This window comes from Littorina saxatilis, linkage group LG16, assembly GCF_037325665.1.
Source record: "Littorina saxatilis isolate snail1 linkage group LG16, US_GU_Lsax_2.0, whole genome shotgun sequence".
NCBI lineage: Eukaryota > Metazoa > Mollusca > Gastropoda > Littorinimorpha > Littorinidae > Littorina > Littorina saxatilis.
This window is the reverse complement of record NC_090260.1, coordinates 33,286,201-33,312,513: the sequence shown is the minus strand read 5'-3', so window position 1 is coordinate 33,312,513 and position 26,313 is coordinate 33,286,201. Positions and strand designations below refer to the sequence as shown.

The 26,313-nt window shown below is 41.3% G+C and overlaps 1 long non-coding RNA gene across 1 annotated transcript; it reads right to left on the bottom strand.

The window, feature by feature from the left end:
* Positions 1–1,634: 1,634 nt before the first annotated feature.
* On the bottom strand, positions 1,635–25,975 carry LOC138951549 (uncharacterized). The gene is made up of 3 exons (XR_011451164.1): positions 25,880–25,975; positions 3,633–3,713; positions 1,635–1,704 (listed from the first exon to the last, which is right to left on the bottom strand). It is a non-coding gene; the product is annotated as an uncharacterized lncRNA (long non-coding RNA).
* Between the last annotated feature and the right edge of the window lie 338 nt (positions 25,976–26,313).

Below are 26,313 nucleotides of genomic sequence, written 5' to 3'. Positions count from 1 at the left end.
ATTAATGAGAGAAATGAGTACAAAATGTATTCGACATTATTGTATGGGTAAGGATGGTTTGGGATCGCAAGCGGGGTTGTGGGGCTGGGGGGGGGGGGGCGTTGGTTGGGGAGGGGAAGGGACTCCTATGGCTCATAAAGGGACAGTAAGCTTGCTGAAGTTTAAATTGTGATCATTTAACTGATGCTTCTATATTTGGTCATTCATATTTCACTGTATATGTAAACTCCTTTTTCTGTTCATACACACACACACACAAAACACACACACACGCGCGCGCGTGCACGCACACACACACACACAAACAAATACACATACATACACACACACACATACACACACACACACACACACACACACACACACACACACACACACACACACACACACACACACACACACACACAGACTGGGTGGCCGAGTGGTAACGCTCTTGCGCTCGGAAGCGAGAGGTTGCGAGTTCGACCCTGGGTCAGGGCGTTATCAATTTTCTCCCCCCTTTCCTAACCTAGGTGGTGGGTTCAAGTGCTAGTCTTTCGGATAAGACGAAAAACCGAGGTCCCTTCGTGTACACTACATTGGGGTGTGCACGTTAAAGATCCCACGATTGACAAAAGGGTCTTTCCTGGCAAAATTGTATAGGCATAGATTAACAAGAAGAGCAAACGCTCGATCGAGTCACTTTCGCAGTTCTGAATATTATATGAGGCATCAGATGGACAGGAAGAAATTGCTATTCACAACACAATGAGTCACGTTCACATAAAATTTGAGCCCGGTCACTTTTATAGTTTCCGAGAAAAGCCCAACGTTAAGTTGTGTGTTGCCGAACAGAAAAGGCTAGTTATCTCCCTTGTTTTTCTGATAACGTTCGTAAAAGGCTACAGATGTAAATACTTTGATGTAAAGAATAATCCTACAAAGTTTCAATCACATCCGATGAACTTTGTCAAAGATATAAAATGTCTAATTTTTCCTTTGACGCTGACCTGTGACCTTGAAAAAGGTCAAAGGTCAACGAAACCATCGTTAAAGTGTAGAGGTCATTGGAGGTCACGACTAAACAAAATATGAGCCCGATCGCTTTGATAGTTTCCGAGAAAAGTCCAACGTTAAGGTGGTGTCTACGGACGGCCGGCCGGCCGGCCGGCCGGCCGGCCGGCCGGACAGACTAACACTGACCGATTACATAGAGTCACTTTTTCTCAAGTGACTCAAAAAATGTCCACCAAAATACCCGTGTGACTTGGAATAATAGGCCGTGAAAAGTAGGATATGCACCGAAATGGCTGCGATCTGCTGGTCGATGTGAATGCGTGATGTATTGTGTAAAAAAAATTCCATCTCACACGGCATAAATAGATCCCTGCGCCTTGAGTCCGAGTCTGGAGATACGCGCGCGATATAAGACTTCATACATAACACACATAAACACACACATACACACACAAACACACACACACACACACACACACACACACACACACACACACACACACATACACACATTAAACACAAACTAATGAACGAACAGACGCACAATTTCACACGCCACGCAGGAACGCCCGTAAACACAGGCAGGCAGGCACTCACACAAATACGCACATCCACTCTCCATGAACTTACTGCAAATGCTGTTCTTGCATGTTGCAAAATCCTTACAAGAGTTGTCTTCCTCCCGGCAGCGTTGTCCCACTTGAAGCTCTGCAACCCACATGTTGAATTATTATATAAGAAGGTATGATATAGTCCTGTGAGTTTACCCTCGTGCACTTTTCCGGGAAAAGCGAGATGCCATCCACTACGGTGCTACTTTTTTTTTCCCTGAATGCCTCTATATAAACTCAGAGGCAAAAGAAACGCAAATGCTGCAGTGAAGATGGGTTACCCATTAATTTTAATGTCGAATTAATTATTTCGGGTTAACAATAACAAGGAAACGAATTGACCGATACAAAAACCATACGGAAAAGTGGATTGGGATGAGAGCATGACGTGCCATGTTCCACTGAACACTGTTTAAAGACTGTTGAAAGTCAATAGCGTGCTGCTCCTCCCTGGGCGTTGATGACTGTGGCGCACCTCCGGTACATGGAGAGGACGAGGTGATTAATTTGCTGCTGAGGGACCTGAGCCCACACCTGGGTCACGGCAGCACGCAGTTCTGCTGCTGTGCGGGGTCTCCGGGCAAGGGCATTAATCCTTCTTTGCATGATGTCCCAAAAGTGTTCGATTGGGTTGAGATCCGGAGATCGAGCAGGATGAGGCAGAATGTTCACGCTGTTGTGACGCAATTTGTCCTGGGTAGCACGTGCAGTATGGGGACGGGCATTGTCTTGCTGGAACAGGCAGTTCCGGTATCTCTGGACAAATGGAACCACATAGGGACGCAGGACTTGATTGATGTAGCGGTCTGCATTGACACCATTCCCACGACCTTGGCCGACGTTCTGAAAGATGACAGGTCCCACTCGCTAATTGACACCAATGGCGTCCCATATCATGACGCTGGCACCTCCCCATCGATCCTGCTGCAGGATGTTATTGTTAGCAAAACGCTGTCCAGGTCTTCGCCAGATCCGGACACGCCCATCGCCAGGTTCCAGGCAAAAGCGCTTCTCGTCCGAAAAAAGAACCCTCCGCCAGTCCCGATGGTGCCAGTGGGCATGCTGCTGCGCCCAGGCGAGACGATCCAGGCGATGCTGAGCTGTCAAGACAGGACGTCGAGCAGGACGCCGATTTACCAGGTTCTACCCACCAAGGCGTCGGCGTAGAGTTCTGGCACTGACGGGTTGTCCATGCACCCCAAATGTGTTACGGGCTGTATTGGTGGCAGTTTCGAATGCATCTCGCTGGTGTTGATGGACAAGATGGCGATCTTGTCGGGCTGTTGTTACCCGGGGTCTGCCACGTCCTGGTAAGTCGCAGGTACTGTTAGTGGCATGAAAACGTTGCTGCAAGCGATAAACCGTGGTGACATTTACTCCAAATGCCCCAGCAACTTGCTGAACTGATTGTCTGGCATCAAGTCTCCCGATCGCCTGTTGGCGCTGATCTGGTGATAGTCTCGGCATCGCGCCTGTGTCGCAAAAATGAATGTTGTAACAGTTTTGTGAGTACGGTACAGCATGCCTGAACACTCTGAACACGAAAAGCTGCTTTTCCACATTGTGCATGTGCTGAAAGTGGTCCCCATGACGGTTTGGGATCCCCGTCAACAAGACCTCACGTGTGACCCAGATAACGGCAAACACGGTTCTGACAAGATAAGACCGCTAAAACAACACGTGAAGAACATGCTAGTATCATTATTTTCTTTTTATTTCAAGTCCATAAAGGTTTAATTAACGCATCCTTTATTTGCGTTTCTTTTGCCTCCGAGTTTATGTTCATGTTTCCATACCCTGAGACTTTCGCTGTGAATTCGGGATCTGTATCGTGCGTATGCGTACACAAGGGGGTGTCTGGATACCAAGGAGATCCGCAGAGAGTTAACTCTGGGACCTTTTACATCTCTCGTCGAAAGTCGGGGGTAGAAACCACGCCAGTGTCTATCATACTCACTACAAGTACCAGTTGACGTGTCTATCATACTCACTACAAGTACCAGTTGACGTGTCTATCATACTCACTACAAGTTACGCTACTGCAGACCGTTCCCCGGGAGCAAAGGTTCACGTCCGATAGACCACAGAATTCGAGAAGTTTCAACTCTGTGACAAACAAAGTGAAAAACAATATTGTACACACGCTGTTTCAGAGGTTCAGAGGTTATAGTGCCTCAGATTGTGGCCCGGGAGATACCCCCTCCAACGTGGGTTCAAATCCCATCAGTCATTTTTCACGTGGATACGGCCTACTCCTGTCTGGAGTACTTTGGGTGTTCTTACTTCGTATGTTTTATTGTTCTTAATTTTTGTTTTTAAGGTTGTTGTCATATGTTGTTTTGGTTGTTTTAAGAGCAGATGAACCACACTTTTCCATCCATTGTAATAATTGTATGGACAATCTTTTCTTTCTTTATTTGGTGTTTTACGTCGTTTTCAACCACGAAGGTTATATCGCGACGAGGGAAAGGGGGGAGGTGGGATAGGGTAAAAGGGGGGCGAGATGGGATAGAGCCACTTGTTAAGTGTTGTTCACAAAAGCACTAATCAAAAAATTGCTCCAGGGGCTTGCAACGTAGTACAATATATGACCTTACTGGGAGAATGCAAGTTTCCAGTACAAAGGACTAAACATTTCTTACATACTGCTTGACTAAAATCTTTACAAACATTGACTAGATTCTATACAAGAACCACTTAACAAGGGTAAAAGGAGAAACAGAATCCGTTAGTCGCCTCATACGACATGCGGGGTGCAGAGAAATAAGGATGTGGAAAAGAAGACTTTTGGTAAGTGAAATAAAGGTGAAGAGAAAGGGGGAATGTACGTTCTGGCTCACCGATTCCGACAGACCCTAAATATTAACGCAAAATAGGCTTCTGGACTAAACTTTTACTAAAATGAAACATGCGACAAAATCAGAAAAATACTGCATAAATCCATACCAAAAAAAAATACAGTAAAGTAAGGTTGTTTTGAACCAATGCCGGGTCTGTCGGAATCAGTAACCCAGAACGTACATTCTCCCTTTCTCTTATGCAACATTCTTAAGCTCAATACGCTCTCTCATTTACAAACTTTACTTCATATGTTCTTTCACTGTTAGAATTATATCTGATACATGCAATGTGACTGTCTAAACGAATAGTTAACTCTTTACAAGTGATTCTATTTTTACTTTTTCTTCCCGTCCTATTTGAATCCCCTTTTTTAAAAACTGCTTTTTCAGATCTTCTATATCGAGTGGCTTGTTATATTCAGCTCGTGTTTTTGTTTGAATACTTGCTTTCTTACTTTTGTAGTCATCAAAGTCTGTTTGTATCTGTTTGAATTCTTCGTCAGAAACTTTTGAATCTTCAAGTGCTTTACTGATAGACAGTTTTAGGCTAGACAATTTTGATGATGCAAGAGTGGAAATGGATTCGTGTTTTTCAAGCTTTTTCACAATTTTTTTCATTATAGCTGATGCTATAAATGATAAACCACCAACTGCTGCTGCAACACCACCTAGGATTAGAGAAACTGGAGTCCCTACTCCGGTAGCTAACAGAATTGTTCCCGTTACACCTGCAGCTGATGCAAGGATAGTAGAACCAGTGCTGGCATTAGAAAGGCTGTTGTAAGTTGTTGAGTACTTACGTCTAGCGCGAGAATATTTTTCTAATTCATCTTCTAGTTGTTTTTGTATATTACTAATGTGCGCCAGTCTGAATTGTTGACTTTCTGCTGCACTTTCATCAATATTAGGATAAAGCTTCACACTGCTAGTCATCTTTTTAATGCAAAATATAAAATATTTATCTTAATTCTCACTGGCCAGTGTTTCTGCTAAACTTTGAAGCTGTTCATTGCTTAACACCTTATCTGTATAGTAGAAAGCAATCAAATCAAGATAAGTAAGATTAATACTTCTTATTTCTGTTAAATTATTTATATCTGCGTTAACAACAACATTTTGGTTTGACGTCTGTTTCTTTATTGTGTTAGAATCCTTTTGAACAGCAATAAATACTCTGACTTCTTCAACATTTAATGGTCTCCAGTTGAGATTTATTCCTCTCATTAGAACAGTGTTTGTGGTTTCTTCCCTTTTCCTGACAACTATATCAAATATCATAGTTGCATTCTGCCCTATTGGAAGCTTGGGTATAAAATCGACAATGGTGTCAGCGTCCTTTTCAACACTTTGTTTTCTGTGAATGAGATAGTTGTTCTTATGGAAAGGTTTAACTGCAACTTCTCCCCTGCTGTTAAACGCAGGAACAAGGCTAACAATTAGTGGTTTAGCATTGATTGACTTACGGAATGTGTCGTCTTTTCCAACAAGAGTGTATGGACTCACAAATTCAAACTTCATTTCCCAGTCAATCTTTTTTATAACAGGACTAAGTACCCATTTTTTATTCTGATGTTTCCACATGTAGAATGTGTCATCGACAATTGGATCAGGTACATTAACATCACGGATTTGACCTAGTTTGAGGAATCTTGGTTTCTTTTCATCGTCGATTTCCTTTCTCTTGTAATAACCGGTGTCTGTAAACTCGAATGCATACACTGCACCAACTTCAGCATTGCTCTCAAAGTCGATAGCGTCTGCTAAATCTTTCAACTCTATAGTTGAACATGCAACAGGATAAGCTATTGTAGGTCCACTCGACATTTTAATACTCAATATTTTATGGAACTATTTCCAATGTAATGTTAAACAAACAATCAACTGGTTGTCCACTTTGATTTTTCAGATCAATGTGTAGGAATTCATGACACCCTTCCTCCAAGTCCTTGAACTGAAGTGTCTTAAATGTTGGCACGTGCATTTTACAAAAAGAGGCATCACTCGGTGGAAGAATTCTAAGCAGATCAGAACGCTGATCATTAAACAGATTATAGGATGTGTTAAGCTCTCTCATGTGAACAAACAGTACACTGTTAACATCCATGTCAATGGGACGTGTTCCCTTGTATATATTTGTAATTCCAAGCATATCAAGGAGTTTGGTTGGAAACTCAAATGATCTGTTTACTTCTCTAGTTTTGGGCATAGTAAGAGTAGCAATGAGACTTGCATGATTTAAACTCGCTGTAATACCTACTGGAGCAAACAATTCTTTCTCTAAAGTGCAGAAGTCATAGTAACCATCTTCTACAGAATGTGTTTTACCATTAATTCTAACCCAGTTGTTATTCTTTTTTTTACTGATATTATACCAAGTAACTTTGTACATAATTTCATGCAGTGCAACTTTCATTCCTCCATTTTGATTGTTGATAGGGTTTGCAAGTTTAACTGGCACACCAGTCTTCACATTTGTTAGTGTGATAAACATTTTTTATTCAACAACAAAAATGATTCAGTATAAATTCAACAAAGACGTTAAATACAAAACTGGACCATATTACAATCCAAAGACTATTTCTTTCCATGAGTTGGACTTTGCTGTAACAGAAACAGAATCCATTCGCGTTAAAGTGCCTGACCCATTCCATTCTTACCTAAATCCCCCAATCAAAAATGATAGTGTTCCAAAGATGTGGAACTCTCACCCAATTCAGTTCTATCAGAATCAGTTAAACTTTGCAATATTCTGTGCAACCACAGGATGTGGAGTGTCCTATGCAGACCACATGAATAATTCAAACTTACTGACAAAGTGTGTGTACACATTTCACGTTTACTATCAGTGCAGGAGAATCTTGTCTGAACTTCAGGCACCAATGCCGCATGAAAAGAGCTGGAACCCATTCAACAATAGGATAAACATGAAAGTGTATGAGCGTCTCTGCAATGAATTCAATATAGATTTTAAGACCGACTTTAGGCAAAAGCAAGACAAAAACCATGGCATGGGAACACTATATTTATGGGGTGTCCACAGGAGGTATAATTTTGATTACTGGCCAGGTCATACATCTTTTTCTTCAAATGTGCAGGTACAGTTAGGATCAATAGAACAACAGCACCACAATGCATGGACTACTTTTATATTAGACACCGGCAAAGGTTTCACTGGATCAGGTGTTGAAAGGATCAATGAATCTATCCGAACATATACGTGGTGCTTGCTAGGCTCGCAGGCACAGACACGATCAAACATAATGAGAACAAGCACAGGGTTTGGTGCACAGAAACAGTTGTTATCAAATTTAGAAGATGTCATAAACTCTGCAGTTGATCTGCCTTCCAGCATCAAAAGGTATCAAGACTCTCTCCGTTATGCAAGATCAAAAGTTGACTTTGCTGTTGGTAACGGCCTTTACATGTTACCTTCTGATCTCCAGCTGCAGATTGGAACAATAACAAATTATAACAATGAAATCATTATTGCTAGTGACACCCAGCCGCTTGGAAAGGGTGAAGAACTGAATTCAGAAATCAGAACGATGTTACAGCCATATCACAATGAACAGAAACAAAGCGTGACAAGTGAAGATCACGCTGCAGGTGAAGATCATTCTGTCACTAGGGATGATCAAGCTGTTAGTATTAGTGATGATCATGAATCGCAGAAGACTGCTCTAGTAATTGGTGGAGTGGGTGTAGGCTTACTTTTGCTTTATTCTCGTTAGCAGAACACCTGCAATTAAAACTATTAGAGTCCAGAGATGTTCAGCCATGAAACCAACAACTTTACCTGCAAAAGATAACAGCCAGCTAACAATTGAACCAATGATTCCTGGAAGTGCACCCAAAGCTTTTGCTGCTAGTTTCTTTAATAGTTCTGCAATGTGTTTGAGTTGTTTCTTTACCCATCCCGGATCAGATGGAGGTGGAGGTGGAGGTGGAGGTGTGACAGTGCCACCTGTGAGTGTTAACACTAATGTGCTTATTGCAAATCCTAACGCAGTTAGTATACTAGCTATTGTGATTCCCTGCTCTCTGAAAAGCGTTCTAATTCTTTCAGCAAGAGTTGTGTCTTCGTAAAGGATTCTTTGAATTGTATTTTTTATTCTGCTGACCTGTGTTCTCAGTTGTTCTCTATTGTTACTTAGAACTTCTAACCTTATGGCTTTCTCCTCCTGCAAATCTTTTAAACGCTTAGAAATTCTGTTTTTTACTTCTTGTTCTAGGTTCAAATCATCAGCATCAGCAAGTTTTTGTTTCTCTTTGTTTATATCTTCATCCAGCTGACCTAGTTTTGACAGATTATTTGCTATTTCACCTCTGATGGTTTGTAGTGATTGATTAAGGGCTTCTATTTCTCTCATAGGTAATAGTTCATGTGGAGTCTTCAGTGAAGTTTCCTCAGAAAAAGAAGTCTCTATCTCTTGTATAAGTTGATCAGCCTCATCTGCAAGTTTATTAAGATCTTGCAATGGAACAGATTCTATTTGAGTAGCAGTTGGTAGTCCTAGTTCTGCTTGTTGAAGTAAGGAAACAACATGGGAAGGTGATGACCGTGTGCTAGGCACAATATCTAATTGCCTAAGTCGATTAGCAGTAAGTTTTTGTTTTAGTGAAACTTTTGATAGAAACTTAGCAGGATTAGATTTATATGTAAGTTGGACTTTTTCTCCTTTATCGCTAGTTGTATATAAATGATTTGCTTCCATTTTGAACTGGTTTGGATCTAAAACATCAGGTTCTTCTCCTAAACTTTTGTAGAAATCTCTAACTTTACCTTCCAGAAGTTCATGTCGTGCCACCTCATAATGCAGTGAATGATGGTAGGGAACCAAAGGGATTGCTTCGCTCATGTCGTCCGCTGGCTCAAATAAATCTTCAAATCCACCTTCTGCCATTTGTAACTTATTTTTTATTTTGAAAATAAAAAAAGATGGCACAATCGTTCGGTTCTGTTCTTGATCCTTACAGAAGGCTGAAAGAACCTCTCGGGGTAAAAGGAATAAGGCAAACAGTTATAGTTACAAATAATCCTTCTACTATTGATCAGAATGAAATACTTACTGTTAGGTTTCCTAATCTAGGTAAGAACGATGTTATTGTACCAGGCACTGTAAGACTATCATTCAAATTAGAATTAGAATCTGGCTCAGATGAAAATAGGACTTTGGCTTATAATGTAGGAAGAGCAATTGTGAGGAAGATTACTGTCAAACTGGAAGGGCGGGAAGTGATGTCATTGAATAATGCAGATGTTTTTTTAGTTTATGCAGATAATTGGTTAACTGACAATGAAAAGAAAAACAGAGTGTTTCAAGGGATTCAGTCAGACAATGGGATAAAAGTTAGAATAGGAGCCGGAGATAAAGCTGACAACAAAAAAGATAACGCTGTCAATGTTGCTTTTGGAAACAAATTTTGTATTCCACTTGACTTTGAACTCATAAATTCACATCCTCCCTTCTATCAAGGAGCATTGCGTGACAGGCTGTCATACGACCTGACTTTCAATAGTTATGATCGTGTTATGCTTTCACAAGACCCGGAAGCAAAGTATAAGGTGTCTGGAATTTCTTTAGAGTTTGATGTTGTAAACCATCCTGAACTGGCTAGACTTATAGAAAATCAGTACAGTTCTAAGCTGCCTATCTATTATGAAAGAGTGTTGAATCACAGTACACTTTCAAAAAGCCAGGCTGATCCAATCTGGAACATTAACTTGAATACACCAGCTAGGTCAATGAAGGGAATACTTATGTTGTTTGAGGAACCAAAAGATTCATATGAAAGGCAAATAGAAAAGTTTTACAATCCACTAATCAATAGAGTATATTGCACAATTGAAGGGCAGCCAAACCAAATATTTGCATCTGGCATGCTGCCATACCAACACTATGATGAAGCAAGAAAGTACTTTACTGGAGGAAGATTGAAAGACCCAACATCTGATCTTGTGGCTAAAGATCTACATTTACACGGTGTTGGCGTAGAAGATTTCTTGACAAATAAATATGCGTTATGGCTGGATCTCAGAACAACTGACGACAACAAACTGCATGGAAGTGGAAGGCGAATTGAAAACGGATCAGAAGGAATCACAATACAAATTGAAAAGGAAGTAGGGAGTAGTAGTAAATCAGTTAAGATCTACGTGTTTGTTGTGTCAGATGCGCAGTTAAACATCTCTGAAAGCAGATTACAGGATATTGTTTATTGAACGTGTTAAAATGAAGTATCTAGATTTTCTTCCAAAAGATCCACACTGTTCTTTGATTTGTGGGGCAACAGGTTGCGGCAAAACAAGATATGTTTTGGATTTATTACAGACCGTTTACATAAATCACTTTGAACACATAGTCATATTCTGTCCAACCATAAAGCATAACAGAACATACAAGGAGAGAAAATTCATATGGTCTGATCAAAATATATTTATTGTAAATCCTTCTGATCGTCTAAATGTTTGCTTGGAGCATTATTTCGATCTTTTTCAGAACACACCAACACTGTTTATTATTGATGACTGTGCAGCAGAACGTGACATTGTTAGAAAGAAAAGTGCACTAGCAAAGCTTGCATTCAGTGGACGACATGCATTAATATCAGTTTGGATATTAACACAAAAATACAATGCAGTTCTGAAAGACTTTAGAGAGCAACTCAAAACAATAACATTGTTCTATTCAAAGGACCGTGACAGTTTTGAAGAGTGCCTTCGAGAAAATGATGTCATTGAAAACAAACAGGAGAGAGAAAGAATAAAGAATAATCTGAAATCTTCTAAGCACTCGAAACTGGTTTTAAAAACTGATCAACCAGTTCAGTATGTATGTTTGTAGAAATCCTTGCTAAGTTCTTGTCAAGTTCTTACTCAAGTTCTTGTCAAGTTCTCACTCAAGTTCTTGTCAAGTTCTTGTCAAGTTTTTACTAAGTTCTTACCAAGTTCTTACACAAGTTCTTACACAAGTTCTTACACAAGTTCTTGTCAAGTTCTTACTAAGATCTTACTAAGTTCTTACCCAAGTTCCTACCCAAGTTCCTACCTAAGTTCTTACTCAAGTTCCTACCTAAGTTCTTGTTAAGTTCCTACCTAAGTTCTTGTTAAGTTTAATTACTAGATTTTAATTTTATTCTGCATCAAAATAAAATGAACTGTGATGAATTGCTGATGCAGACTGCTACAGATATTGAAATCTGTGACAGTAGGACTATACCTGATAAAAAAGAAAGATTGTATTCACTTGCTGTTTGTGGAAAAACAAAACACTACCTTGGGCAGCAGTTAACTGTGGAAGAAGTACAACATCTTTCCTCGGAAGATATAGAAAAGTATCATGGACGGTATGAATCAGTGCTTGGTTCTAAGATGGTTAGAAGTATTGGACAGACTGTTATAGGTTTGTACACAAAGATTTTTGGACATTTTACACCTCTCGACTCGGAGGAAGACTTAACACATGATCTAACTCATGACCCTGTTGTTTCCAAGTCCCTCGAATCTCTTGCCTGTGGCCTGTATTATCGATTTGGTTCTTTATTAGTACCATTTGTTGCTGGATTAATTACTTTCAAACACATTAATTTTCAGAATAAAAAAGATGACAGATCAGTTGAAGCAGACAGTGGAGCAGACGAAAATACCAGAAGTGAACACAGTGACAAAGAAACCTGGTAGAGTAGAAGCAGGAAAAAAACTAGCCGAATGGAACAGACAAAAAAAGTTAAATCAAAAGGCAAAGCAGAACATTATGTCTGAAGTTGAGCAGACACCAAACATTCCTGAAGTGACTAAGGTCACACAAACTGATCAAGAATTAAAATCTTCATTTCTATCATACAGAAAAGTAGCTGTAGCAGCTGTTGTTGGAGGAGGTGGATACTTGCTTTACAAACTTTGGCAAGGCAAATATAAAGTGTCAGAAAGACCAAAATCAGAAACACCAAAACCAACAAACAAAGCAGCACAAACAATAAAAAAGCCCACAGTAGTACCTGCAGTGGATTCATTTCATATGGAATAATTTTAATATTTTAATTTTGATAACATAAAAATGAGTTCTGAAAAGACAATAGTTAATCTAGTTTATCACGCTGCAGTGATTGGAGGCTTGAGTGTAGGTTACACAATGCTGGGTAAAAGTCTCATCAGAATGAAACCAGCCGACTTGGGAAAGTTAGACTTCGAAGACGGTGCTAAACTAATTGGTGTTGTGACAGCTTCCTTTGCAACAAAAGACTTTTTGGTGAAGCAAGGAATTATTCCAGAAAATATAAACATGTAAGACAATAAAATGGCTAGCTTGGTTATGATGGTGGGAGGTGCGATTGTAAATGCGCTTGCATTTTCTGGCAGCAACTATTTGTTTTCTAAACTGCAAAATGGTGAAGAGAGGGAAAGGCACAACAAAGCCATGGAACAACTGGCGAAAGCACAGGATGAATACGAGAAGAAACGAATTGCGCAGTTAGACTTTATGAATGATAAACTCAGGCAGCAAGGACATGCAAACAAAACCTTTGCCAATGTTGATGCAGCCATTCAAGAATACTATCTTGTAACTGGAAAGAAAATGAAGACAAGTGCTCCTCCAAAACTGGGTGACTTTTATCAGCCTTCAGAAGAGCAGAAGGTGGGCGAGATTGTTTTCATTGTTATTGGTATGGCTGTTGTTTACTTTATTGCGCGTGCTGTCAAATCTTAATATTCTGTCATTTAAAAAACCATGAGTGATGCTTTGTTATCTAAAATATATTATTCCCCAAAAGGATACTGGAAAGGAAGAACTGCTATTGACAAGCTCAGTGACGCAGCAGGTGTTTCTCAAGATACAGCAAAGAAATGGTTGTCAAAGCAGGCAGTTTGGCAGATCTATTTACCTGCACCAAGAAAAATTACACGACCACACTTTGTTAACATTAAACCGAATGACACTCATCAAATAGACCTGCTGTATTTACCGCATGACACAGTCAGAAGGAAGAAATATAAGTATGCACTGACTGTAGTTGATGTTGCAACAAGATACAAAGATGCTGAACCGTTGACAGAGAAAAGTGCTATAGCTACAGCTGTTGCCCTGCAAGAAATTTACAGACGTGGACCACTAAAGTATCCCAGAATGATTCAGTGCGATGATGGTAAGGAGTTTAAAGGAGCTGTCAACCAGCTTCTGTTAAAACATCATGTTACAGTGAAGAGAGGTATTCCAGGAAACCACAGGTCACAGGCTATTGTTGAGAGCTTTAACAAACAGTTGGCAGAAAAACTGTTTTCATATCAGTACCATCAGGAATTTTTGGACACAGAAAGTAAATTGCGTAACACTGAATGGGTCAAAAGATTACCATCAGTACTTAGAGCAATGAATCTGGAGGTATTTAAAGCTACAGGGTTAAGACCAGTTGATGCAATCAAACAGAAAACAATACCTGTTGCTCCAAAGTCAACAACACCAGTGGCATTACTACCTTTCAATCAGAAAGTCAGATATTTATATGCACCCGGTGAAGCTGAGGGTGACAGCAGGAAGCGTGCAACGGATCCAATCTGGAGTATTGACATTCATGAAATCAAGAGAGTAGTAGAGACAAATCCACCTATATATTACTTGAGAGAACCAGCACCGCAAAGAGCCTTTGTAAAAGAGGAATTACAATTAGTTCCACGTGGTACAAATGTTAAATGATTTTTTATTTCAGATTTTATAGTGTTAACAAAAATGGAAGCTCTGAGAAAGAATTCTAAGCAACTTCATTTTTTTTAATTTATATTTTTATTTTGAGTTATAAAATCAAACTCACAGCGATGGAAGACTCTGTATTAGAATCTTTATCGACAGTATTTGACACCGTTGAATTACAAGTAACGGATCCTCAAAATGTGCAGTCCAGTGTGCAAGACGCCATTGAACAAATTCCAAACAATTTGTTGATTGAACCTCCAGTAAAAGTGCAGATAGTCAGTTTAATAAAATACAAAACAATCAGTGATGAGGTGCTAGAAGTTCATGTTTCAACCAGACAACTAGCACTTAATTCTATGGCAGAATTGAATGGAAACTGGGCAGATGAAATGATGAAACGGTTTGAGCAAGCTGCAGAGGATGCAAAGATGAAAGGATCCGGATGGTCAGAAGGTGAAATTATAAAAATAGAATTGAAGCTAAGTAAATTTGCCCCCATCAGAGGTAGAAGTTACATACCTTTACCTCCTGCTCTTGTCAAAAAACGTGCTGTGCTGAACATAAAGAATGATGATGACAAATGTTTTATGTGGTGTGTTCTGGCAAGACTGTACAGTGTAAAGAAAAATGCAGAAAGAGTGTCTAACTATCATGCATACAGAAATAAACTAAACTTTACTGGTATTGAATTTCCTGTCAGCATTACAAGCATTGACAAATTTGAACAGCAAAACAAACCCATCACCGTAAATGTTTACACGTGGGATGAGGAAGATGAACTGAAACCAGTCAGAATATCAAAGAACTCACCAACGATTGGTGATTGTGATACTAACCATGTTGACATGTTACTAATGACTGATGGTGTAAAATATCATTACACTTTGATTCGTACAATGAGTAGACTGATGGCGAGCACAAGCAATCACAATAGTAAACAAGACTTTTGTAGGCGATGTCTCTTGCGTATTCCATCAATTCATGCAGCACTTATACACAAGCAACATTGTAAGAGCGTTGATGATGCGGTTGTGAAGTTAACAACACCGCCGCCAGACAGCAAAGTGTATTTTAAGAATGTATGCAAACTACAGAAAAGTCCTTATGTTGTTTATGCTGACTTTGAATCTATCATTGTGCCATATGAAGGACCTTTACCAAAAGACCTGCCTAAAACAGTAACTCTAAGTAATCATCAAGTCTGTTCATATGCATTTATTGTTGTTAGTTCAGATGGTAAACATTCTAAACCGCAATTGTACAGAGGACCTAATGCAGCAAAGAACTTCTTACAGCAAATGAACCAAGTGCGAAATGACTGCTCCAAACAACTGAATCTTTCAGACATTGTTATGAAACCTGAAGACCAAGAACAGTTTAACTCTACCACACAGTGTTGGATATGCGAACAAAGTCTAACACCAAACACAGACAATCCAATAGTAAGAGATCATGATCATGTAAGTGGGCAGTTCCGAGGAGCAGCACACAGCAAATGTAATCTACAATTAAAGTTTGATCCTAAGACTTGGAAGCTTCCAATCTTCTTCCATAACTTGCGCGGTTATGATTCACATCTGATCATGCAGGCAGTAACTGATGAATACAAAGCAAGATGCATTGCGCAGTCTTCAGAAAAGTACATGGCCTTTACTCTGAATAGTTTATACTTCTACGATTCTGCTCAACATCTGATGGGAACACTTGAGTCTTTATCTTCATCACTAACTGCTTTCCCAATCACATGTAAGTACTTTGACAGTGACTTAGTTAGAAAGGGAGTCTATCCATATGAATACATGGATTCGTGGGAGAGGTTTGATGAAGATGAGTTACCACCAAAGGATGCTTACTTCTCACGGCTGAAGGGTAAAGGTATAAGTGACGAAGACTATGAACACGCTAAGACTGCATGGAATAAATTAGGATGTAATACAATGGGTGATTATCATGATCAATATTTGTTGGCTGATGTTTGTTTACTTGCAGATATATTTGAGAATTACAGAAGAACATGTATGAAGCACTACAATCTAGATCCTTCACATTACATATCTGCACCAGGCATGAGCTGGGATGCATTTCTTAGATTTACAGGAGTAAAGATTGACTTGCTATCAGATCTTCCTACACTTCAGATGATTGAAAATGGACTACGTGGAGGAATCAGTATGGCTTCACACAATTACTGCAAAGCCAACAACAAATACTTGGACGACTTTGATCCTATGAAACCTTCTAATTACATCATGTATCTAGATGCAAACAATTTGTATGGTTGGGCAATGTGTCAGACGCTTCCACTTCGGAACTTTAAGATCTATTCAGGACCATTTTCACAATGTGTTGTGATGACAATATTAAAAGCAGGCCCAGACAGTCGAAAGGGATGGATACTAGAAGTTGACTTAGACTATCCACTATCACTTCATGATCTACATAATGATTATCCTTTAGCGGCTGAGAGGTTAAAAGTAAACCCAAGAGAACCTCCAAAGCTGGTGCCCAATCTGTTTCACAAAAAGAAGTATGTGTGTCACTACAGACTGTTACAGTTTTACATTAGACATGGATTAATTTTGAAGGCTGTTCATCGTATAATTTTATTTGATCAAGAACAGTTTATGAAACCTTACATCATGAAAAACACAGAACTGAGAACCAAAGCCGCTGATGCATCAGAGAAAGACTTTTTTAAACTGATGAACAACAGTTGCTTTGGTAAGACAATGGAAAACCCACACAAGAGAAAGGATGTTAGACTTGTTACAAGAGAAAATGAGGCCATCAAGCTGACATCCAAACCACAGTATCAAGACTTTAAATACTTTCATGAACAGCTGTATGGTATCTTAATGAAAAAACTTGTAGTCAAGCTTGACAAACCAGTATTCATAGGCTTTACTGTGCTAGAGTTGTCAAAACTGTTGATGCTTGAGTTTTTGTATGATTATTTGAAACCAAGATATCCCAAATCGAGAGTACTTTACACAGACACAGATTCATTCTTACTTGACATTCCAGCGGATGACATTTACAAAGATCTAGAAGCTGAAAGTCCTGCAGTAAAAGGAAAAGATTCTTTTTATGACACTTGCGACTACCCTAAAGAATCACCATTGCACTCAAATGTTAACAAGAAGGTTATTGGAAAGATGAAAGATGAAATGAATGGGAAGATAATTAAGGAGTATGTTGGATTGCGTGCAAAGATGTACAGTGTTGCAAGTGAGAAAGGGGTGGTTAAAAAAGCAAAGGGTGTAAGCAAACAGGTTGTAAAGTCGAGCATATCGCATGATAACTACAAGGAAGCACTGTTTCAGAAGCGAGTGTTTCACCATGACAACCCTAAGATCAGTTCCGCGCTTCATCAGATCAACACAACTATTGTAAACAAGAAATCTTTAGATGCTAATGACACAAAGCGCGTTTATTCATCACCAGAATATTCTTATGCAATTGGCCACTGGAGAACAAACGCAAATAGTCTGAGTGTGTAATAAGAATTTTTGTCAATCGGGAAAACCCGCTATGACAGCTTTGTTTTGACTGCAGCGGGGGAGAGGAAGTTGCTTGTGAAAGGGGAGTGTTTGTGAAAGGGGAGTTAGTAGGCTTTGTTGAGTTTCAAAGCAGCCACCAAGTACACTTATCAAAAGCTTGAATAAAATAAACAAGTCAATTGAATAAGTTAACACTCGGCGGCCGCCCGAAGGCAGCCTTTGAAGCGAAGTGAAGCGTAGTGAAGCGTAGTGAAGCGAAGCGTTGAAACAGAGTGAAGCAAAAACAATAACACAGCTGAAGCAGGGTGTTGAAGCAGGATGATTAAGAAGACAGCCAAAGCAGGGCAGGCGCAGCAAACCGTACATGCATGATCGTTACTATATTTAGAATCACGTCATTACTATTTTTGAAACCGTACATGCATGATCGTTACTATATTTAGAATCACGTCATTACTATTTTTGAAACCGTACATGCATGATCGTTACTATATTTAAACACTTGTCTAACAGTGCAGGCGCAGTGTGATACTTCTGTTGTTGCGCACAAACAAGCACTGTAAGTCTAAGACTGGGACTGTTGGAGCTCTGATGTGACAGGAATATGCGGCGTTTCTGACCAGTACTCTCTGTACTCTTCGATCTGGAGCATCTCTTCGATTTGTTTAAGTTTGCCCATGATAAAACTGATTGGCAAACCAACAGTGGTAAATCGCGGAAATGCATAAAGCGATCTAGCAACGGCGCGTAGTCTACGCGCATGAACATCGGAATAGCCAGTTTTTGCTTTCAACCAGTCAGCCCACGTTTCTTTCATTCTCCCTTCTTTTCTTTGCTTCTCCTGCCATTGTTTGCACATAATCAAAAACTGTCCAAACTGAATGTAAATTAAGATTTGTTGTGCGTCCTGTCTTTTGAGATTTCTTATCCCTTTTTGCAGTCTTTCCACAATATCTTTTTCATTTTCTGCTTGAGCAAAATAAGCATTTGTGAAAGCTTCTGTGGATATAGCATGGCTAACATCTGCTTGGTTTGAAACGAGATAGTGATGTAAATCACTTGGCGTTGTTGGTTCTACTCTCTTTTTCTTTCCGTCTTTTTCTTTGAACAAATCTTCTATCTTCCTTTTTGGTTTTTTGGGCAGTCTCATTAATCCTTCTGTTTTAGCCTTAACTGCTATTAAGGCCATCTGCTCAAAATATTTTCTATTCTCTTCTAGTACATGCTGTTCTTCTTCTGTCCAAAATTCTGATGGTGTTGGCGCTGGTAGTGGGACATTACAAGCTTGTTCCATGTCAGGTAGAATTAAAGTTGTTGGCCGCCTAGAATAATCTAACAATTCTTGATGTCCTGAGCTAACCCTATAGATTCTTGAGACAGGCAAAACACTTTTCTCACAGAAAACACGTCTTCACACCACCACAGCACCAGGAAAAATGACAAACACACGCTGGCTCTTTGGAGAGCGTCTAAAAATAAAGTGGCTTAACCAGGTTGCCGGCCTGGCAAACACACGCTGGCTGTTTGGAGAGCGTCTAAAAATAAAGTGGCTTAACCAGGTTCTGGGTTACTGATTCCGACAGACCCGGCATTGGTTCAAAACAACCTTACTTTACTGTATTTTTTTTGTATGGATTTATGCAGTATTTTTCTGATTTTGTCGCATGTTTCATTTTAGTAAAAGTTTAGTCCAGAAGCCTATTTTGCGTTAATATTTAGGGTCTGTCGGAATCGGTGAGCCAGAACGTACATTCTCCCTTTCTCTGGTGATGGATCCAGTCAGGTAGAAATAAGACAACAAGAAAAGAATTGGAAAACTGCAGGGAATAGTAGGGAGAGTTTTCTTGGAAGGAAATATAGGTGAAAGGACTGGTAAGGCAGAAATAAGACAAAAGAAGAGAAGAAACAGAACCGTTAGTCGCCTCTTACGACATGCTGGGTAGCATCGGGTAAATTCTTTCTAGTCCCAACCAATATGGGATTCCCCCTAACCCGCGGGGGGTTGTATGGACAATAAATGATCTTATGTCTTATGTCTTATGTCTACTCCTTCACTGAGTGGAAGTTATGTTGTGTTAATGGCATTACTGTACTAGGAACTCACAGCCGAGTTTCATTCACTTCCTGAAAGCGACTTTGATTGTGCCTTTGATTGCCGAACTTCCTTACCAACCATACCATCATAATATTCATCGACATCTCATCAATCATCAAAATATGAGGTAATTATGAACAGACTTTTTAAAACTTTGAAGTGAATTTAAGCGTTTTAAAATGATTGGCAGTGAGTTCCAAATTGATGCACCAGAAAAGGCAAGACTGGATTTATAAATTTCTATTCGTGGATTTAGTGGGATGAGGTTGGCAGATCCATACCTGTGAGCGATGTTCAGCGCCTTACCAGCAGCTTTTCTTCGTCTCCACACTTTGTTCAATTAACTAGTATTTTAATCATTCTTAACCATCCAAGGATCTATGTGTTGTGACCCGTGTCTGCGTCTTCTTCTCCTTTTCAATCGGATATAAGTTTTAAGTGTTTTTGCTATGCTGATCGCCGTCTACAGGTGTCTGTTTGCCGCGGCCTCTCTGTCGGCCTTTGTGTTGACGCGGTGTGACAGCGACAGTAGGCCTGTCCACTCGACAGCCATGCTTGTGAACGTTGCTGAGTGTTGTGCAGTGGCACTGACCACCGGGACCCGACCCTGTGCGTCGCTACGGTTGTCTCCGGTTGTGCTTCAGCGGTGCCGACAGCTTGGAATAGTTCCTGGAAAAACGGTAAGAGGGGTACGGGCCGGAAGCAGACGACAGCAACACATTGGAATCTCATTACGAGTGTTACACAGGCGCCTGACAGTACCATGTGTTTTAACGATGGTATACACTTGTATCAAAGACAATCTAAGCGTAACCTATCCAACATGATTAAGATAAACCAACCTGACATCACACATGTTCTAAAGACAATGAAAATAGAAACTATCGCATCCACAGGCACACGAGCCGTGGCACACAGCCAAAAATGTATTAACAGATCAAATCTAGTCAGTATCAAACGCACACTCCCCACAAAGCAGGGGGATGATTCCAAACATTTCAAGGTGTGCTACCTGAACGCCCAGTCGTGCCGCAACACTACGACCGAGCTAGCGGACCTGATACACGATAGCCAAGCGGACTTAGTCTTCATAACAGAGACTTGGTTTAGAGAGGTCGGCGACGAGCCCCTGATGCAAGCGATGACCCCCCCCCCCCCCCCCCCCGGGCTTCACCCTCCACTCCTGCCCACGTCTGACTGGCGCGGGTGGTGGTCTGGCCGTGCTCTATCGCACTTCATTCCGCGACTACGTAGACATTTCGCTTGAACGGTTTGACTTTCTTTCGTTCGAACTGTGCAAGACTAAAATCCGTCATTGCAATCAAGACCTCACATTTCTTTGTGTATACCGCCCTCCCCCCAATAAAAAGAACAAACTATCTACTCCGCAGTTTTTGGCTGAGTTCACAGAGCTTTTAGACGAATACGCCAATTTGCACTGTAATCTTGTTGTTGTCGGAGACATCAACCTTCATTATGATTCACAGTCGGACTTGAACGTTAACACGCTGAAAACACTGCTCCCCACTCTCAACTTATCCCAGCTGGTAGACAGGCCGACGCATCGTCGTGGACACACCCTTGACTGGGTGGTGGTCGGTGGGGACGTCGGCGTCTTAGACCTGATTGTGCAGGACATGTTGATCTCCGACCACTTCGTCATTTCTTTCAGCTTTGACCTTCAGAAGCCAGGCCCTGCCAGACGAGTCGTCACCTCGCGCAACATGAAGCGGATCGACATGGCAGCACTGAAGCATGACGTCAGAGCACTCCAGTTAGACAGACATGACCTCGTGTCCAGCTACAACAGCGACCTGCGCCGGATTCTGGACAAGCACGCCCCTCTCACCACACGCACAGTCACCGACAGACCCTCGGCACCTTGGCTTACGCCGGAGGTCTCAACAGCCAAGCAAGATCGGCGTCGCGCTGAGAGAGAGTGGAGGAAATCGGCTCTCACGGTCCACAGGCAAATCTTTGCTTTTCACCGAGAGGCCGTCAAAGAGATGGTGGATAAGAACAGACACCAGTTTATTTCTCAGAAAATCGAGAACAGCACCTCCAGCAAAGAACTCTTCCTGATCACAGGGCAGCTCCTCAGTAAAATTCAAAATAAAAAGCTCCCAAACTCCGTCCCTCTTGATGACCTTCCAGATAAGTTTGGGGATTTTTTTGCCGAAAAAATCGAGAAGATCCGAGTCGAGCTTGATGCTGCTCCTGGGCATCCAGAGCATGCGCCATTTCACGGCGCCCACCTCACCGATTTTTCCCCTGTCACTAAAGAACAAGTGAAGAAGATCATTGAAAAAGCTCCACCCAAATCCTGTATTCTCGACCCAATTCCTTCAGAGCTATTAAGCGAGTGTCTAGAGGAATTACTCCCTGTCATTACTGATATCATAAATCAATCCCTCACATCCGGTCAAGTACCCCCTTCTTTTAAGCATGCAGTAGTCACTCCCCTCCTGAAAAAAGCTAACCTTGACATCAACACTTTTAAGAACTACCGCCCTGTCTCTAATTTGCCTTTTGTTTCGAAAGTCCTTGAAAAGGTTGTTTTGGCCAAATTGTCAGAGCATCTTGCTAAGACAGGTATGGTTGAACCATTACAGTCCGCCTACCGCGCAGATCACAGCACTGAAACAGCCCTACTTAAGGTAGCGAATGATCTTCTCACTGCCTGTGACAGCGGCTCTGTTTCGCTTCTGGCCCTGTTGGACCTATCCGCAGCGTTCGACACCATCGACCACGATATACTGCTGGCAAGGTTGAACACCACATTCGGCATAACAGGCACGGCTCTGGGGTGGTTCTGCTCCTACCTGACTGGACGCACTCAGGCTGTTGTGATCCAAAATAGGCACTCCGAGGACACCATACTAAAGTATGGAGTCCCACAAGTGTCTGTGTTAGGCCCAGTGTTATTCACTATGTACATACAGCCGTTAGGCAAAGTCATAAAGCACCACAATGCCCTGTACCACATGTTCGCAGACGACACTCAACTACAAAAATCCGCACACACCAAACAGTTTACAGAGTTAGTGCAGTCAATAGAATCATGCAGCGATCACATTAAACAGTGGATGACAGTCAACAAGCTCAAGATGAACGATGATAAGACAGAGATCATGCCAGTTGGCAAACAATCAAACTTAAAGCTTCTTTCAGAAATACCCAGTCTTACGCTTTCTGATACCACAGTCACATTCAGCACCAAAGTAAAAAACATGGGTGTCCACCTTGACAGTAGCCTGTCAATGGACGCCCACATCAACTCACTCTGCAGAACCGCCTTTCTTGAAATGCGGAGGATTAGCCAAATCAGACACCTTCTTTCCCTCGACGCAACCAAGACACTGGTTTCGGCTTTTATTTTGTCGAGACTGGATTACTGCAACTCGCTCCTAGCCGGCCTCCCAGACGCCAAGCTAGACCGCCTACAGCGCATCATGAACAATGCAGCACGTCTTGTGCTGCGCAAGCGCAAGCGCGACCATGTCACCCCTCTCCTCATGACCCTTCACTGGCTACCAATCAAAGCACGCATAACATATAAAATAGCTACCCTGTGTTACCGTAGCCTTCACGACGACTCTGCCCCTTCTTACCTGTCTTCGCTCTTAAAGCCACACGTCCCCACACGCAACCTCAGATCCGCTGACGCAGGACACCTTGTTGTTCCACGCATCAAACTGAACGCTTTCGGCAAGCGCGCCTTTATTTACACAGCTCCCTCTATTTGGAACTCTCTGCCCGTGTCTGTCCGCCTTTCTACCTCTCTCCTCTCCTTCAAGTCCTCTCTAAAAACACACCTCTTCCGGCAATACTTCAACGCCTAGCCTGTTCAGTATCTGCCACATTGAGGAGAGGGGTCACTTGCCATCGTAGCGCGCTGTGGACCGGCTGGGGACGGGTTGCTATTTCATGTGCCTGTTTCCTTGTTTATTTCCGTGGTTTTTTTTCTTGTACGTGCGCGCGATAGCTGTCGCGGTGTATGAGTGCGACTACACGTGCCTTGGCGTGTGTGTGCGAGTGTGCGAGGGCTGTATTTTGTATATTGATTATTTGATACATGTATAAATGTGTCTCCAGGAATATGTTTTGTTTTAATCTTGTGTCGATACTATTTAGTTCTGCCTCGTTATTAGCCATTGAGTATAACTGTTTTATCATCATTGCTTTGTTGTTGTTCTTTAGCCATTTACGTTGAATGACTTGTTATACATTGACATTGATAGTTTTATTCTTCTTCTTCTTTGTCGTTCGCTAGTTAGTTTTTATCATAAGAACCTTTTCTAATTCCTATTAACTCGATGTTCTTTAACTATATTTATACATAAATGCATATTTTGTAGAGCAGTATGCATTGTTAGAGGATTTTTTAGTAGCAGTGTTTAAATGTCGAAGCTGCTTTTCCCATTTTTACCCAAGAGATCGACTGTATATTGTGTTATTGTATTTGTCAGACTTGATTGTACCAAGTCCCTACACATGTTGTAATGCGCTTAGAGCCAAATATTTTTGTTTTTTTGTAAGGGATAGGCGCAATATAAATACACTTTATTATTATTATTATTATTATTATACCTGTCGGAGGCTCTCTTAAATAATGATGAAATATAAAGCGGCACGTTTTTGTAATACACTTTGTGCATTGTAATTGCCTTGTTCAGCTAATGATGCTTATCTAATGGAAGATAATTCAGAATTGATAACTTCATATCAGTCGAAACGTTTTCACTAACAATCAGTTTATCAGAACGACGATTGAGAGAAGTTAATTTACTTCAGTGGACATAACTGCTGCCATCCTAGAAAGTTGAAACATAATTTATGTGAGGCTACATATGAGAATGGTGAAAACATTTCCAAAGTTTTTCTATCAGCACTGTGCTGTTCTGCCCTTCGTTGGTCTCTTCTTTGCTGGGCTGGTGGTTTTCTTCTCCATGCACCGGTCGGAGCGGGTGTCATGGCGAAACCCCGGTCGTCCTTGTCACTTCTCAAACGGAGAACAAACACTGCCCCTTCCTCTGTTCCGGTCATCTTCCACGATGTTACCGTGTTTTTGCACAGTATGGTGGATAAGACATCTTCTGCTGCAGTAGGGAGTCCTACGACTGGCATTACAATGTGACCAAGATGGCTGCAGCAGTAGGGAGGCCTACGACTGGCATTACAATGTGACCAAGATCGCTGCAGCAGTAGGGAGTCCTACGACTGGCATTACAATGTGACCAAGATGGCTGCAGCAGTAGGGAGTCCTACGACTGGCATTACAGTGTGACCAAGATGGCTGCAGCAGAAGGGAGTCCTACGACTGGCATTACAATGTGACCAAGATGGCTGCAGCAGTAGGGAGTCCTACGACTGGCATTACAATGTGACCAAGATGGCTGCAGCAGTAGGGAGTACTACGACTGGCATTACAATGTGACCAAGATCGCTGCAGCAGTAGGGAGTCCTACGACTGGCATTACAATGTGACCAAGATCGCTGCAGCAGTAGGGAGTCCTACGACTGGCATTACAATGTGACCAAGATGGCTGCAGCAGTAGGGAGTCCTACGACTGGCATTACAATGTGACCAAGATGGCTGCAGCAGTAGGGAGTCCTACGACTGGCATTACAATGTGACCAAGATGGCTGCAGCAGTAGGGAGTCCTTCGACTGGCATTACAATGTGACCAAGATGGCTGCAGCATGACACTTTTCTAATTACGTGGATTATCAGATGACTACTCATTTGAGCTCCAACGACAGACAGACAGAGAGAGGTACAATGGGAATTAATTAGCAAAGAAAATCGCAATGAACATTAATTACCAGACAGAGAGAGGTACAATGGGAATTAATTAGCAAAGAAAATCGCAATGAACATTAATTACCAGACAGAGAGAGGTACAATGGGAATTAATTAGCAAAGAAAATCGCAATGAACATTAATTACCAGACAGAGAGAGGTACAATGGGAATTAATTAGCAAAGAAAATCGCAATGAACATTAATTACCAGACAGAGAGAGGTACAATGGGAATTAATTAGCAAAGAAAATCGCAATGAACATTAATTACCAGACAGAGAGAGGTACACTCAGAAGTACTTATCAAATAGAATCGCAATGGACATTGATTATCAAGGCACCCACTGCAAATCGATGTGTTTCTATTGGCGTCAGGTTGACAGACGCTGTTAGGTCGACACTTGTAGTTGTCCGGAAAACCGATGCACTTCGTTCCTGGAACCAGCACTGCGGCACGTGCACACAGATAAACAAACACACACACACACACACACACACACACACACACACACACACACATACACACACACACACACACACACACACACACACACACATACACAGATAATGTATCTACCATAGAAACAACGATTGTCACACAGGCGTATGGTGGATGGACACCTTCCCAAAACCTTATTGAAGCCCTCCTGCGTTTCGCTCCGTCGGGCTTCAGTCAATCAACCATATAATACCCGCCAAGTTTCAAATGGAAGGAACGAGAGAATGCTTACTGTCCTACTGTAAATGTTTCGCCTCTTAATGACACAATGCTGGGTATA